Source organism: Passer montanus, unplaced genomic scaffold (genome assembly GCF_014805655.1).
Source record: "Passer montanus isolate IOZ18808 unplaced genomic scaffold, ASM1480565v1 scaffold104, whole genome shotgun sequence".
NCBI classification, from domain to species: domain Eukaryota; kingdom Metazoa; phylum Chordata; class Aves; order Passeriformes; family Passeridae; genus Passer; species Passer montanus.
In genome coordinates this window covers 92,045-93,853 of record NW_024356948.1, presented here as the reverse complement: position 1 = coordinate 93,853, position 1,809 = coordinate 92,045, and positions in this window count along the sequence as shown.

The following is a 1,809-nucleotide window of genomic DNA, read 5'->3' as shown; positions in this document are numbered from 1 at the left end:
GCCGCTCGTGCCCGCCCGCGGGGGGCGCGGCCGCAGCGCCGCTCCGCTTCCGCTGCCATGGCGGCGCCGGCTGCGCGCGCCGCGGGTGTGCCGAAATCAGCGCCTTTCACCCCAAAACTGCGGCTCTCGCGGCGGTGTGGCGGGATTCCGCCTTCAGGCGGGCGTGCGCGTGCGGGGCCGCCTGCACGCCGCAGGTCCCCGTTTTGGTATTTGATGCTGAATCGGGGTGGATATGCTGCATGCGGCCTGGCCGGCAAGAGCGGACACCGGGAGTCAGGAAAACCCTTCTGGCCTGGAGGAGCGGGCACCGGGAGCCATCGTCCTCCTGGCCAGCTTCCGCAGGGACTGGGAAGGACATCAGGAGCCTGTGGCATCCTACGTGCAGATTACTGGAGTGGGGGGAATATCCCCGTATATAAATCAAATATATAGGCCTGTACAGCTCTGGACTCCGGGTGCGATCAGATTTGGGTTGTCAGGGGCATTTAAAAGACCATGCCATGTGTGTCCCTGAACAGGAGCACACAGATTTTGGACCCAGGTGATTTTAGTCCTCTTTCTGGCTCTTTGGATTAGTGTAGTCAGTTAATTCACTTTCCTACACCCTACCATGAAACAGGACTGCTGTGTCTCCAGCAGGACCGTCCTGCAGAGAGACTGCTCTGGGATAGCAGCCCTGGAGTCTGCCATCCCCATGCCAGGTCTGAATTCTCCCTGAACCCTGGCCACAGTCAGTACCACTTTTTTCCTGCGCTGTGGGAGCACTACAAGCAGAATCTCTTCAAGGGCAGATGTGTAGGCATGTTAAGATCAGATACCCATCTTGAAGGCAAACATGGGAGTTCAGAGAACTCAGTGAAGTAAGCTGAGGACCCCTAAGCCAGATCAGCCCACTGCTTGTAGGCTGTTGGGGGAAAACAAGCAGCTTTAGGGTAAAAGCTAAGCTCTGTTGGAGGCAGGGGGTGGGAAACAAGCAGTGTTCAGAGGATGTTTGCAGCTGATACTCTCTGCCCTGCAGGTCTTTCCTGACTTGCCTCGGAGCAGGGCAGGCTCCCACCCATCCCTCTGCCAGGAAAGCAGAGTAATGCCATGTTCTGCCCAGCTGCAGAGCTCATTTCCACACACTGCAGCATCTCTGCCTGGGACATCAGAGCGCCAAGCTCCTGCTGAAGGCATTGTTTCTGTTCCCAAGGAAGGCTGGCACCTGACCTGCTGCTTGGCTGGGGTGGCCATCTGCATTGTTGCCAAGAGCCCCACAAGCCTCTCATCCTTCCCTCATATATAGTTAATGACTTCCATGCAAGGAAATCTGCTGGAAGGTCTCAGCCTTGTGTCAGCTCTGTTACAAAGACTCCTGCAGTGGGCATTTGGTTCCTGCTTTCCAAGGAGAGTGTCTGGAGACTCAGGCTGCTGTGTTTGGGGAGCACATCCCTCACACAAGCGACTTGTGGCAGGGATGCAGGTGGCTGTAGGTGTGACGTGAGGCTTCTGTCCCCGTTACTGCTAATGGCAGTTCCTGCCTGGCTGCTGCATTACAGCCTCTCTGGATCCAGCAGCAACTGCCCCAACCATCTCCAGAGGATCCCAGGAAAGGATTTTTGCTGATTATGACCTCCAAATAATTTTTTCTTTCATCTCAGTAGCCTGGGTCAGATTCCTCAGGCTCAACCCTGAACCTTGAACTGAGTAGACAAACCCCCTTTATCCATCTGCATCCATGCACACACTCCCCTGCATGCCACAGTTGCCTCCAGGACTGACTTCCAGTCAGTATGGATATTTACCTCCTGTCCAATTTTGCAAGTAATT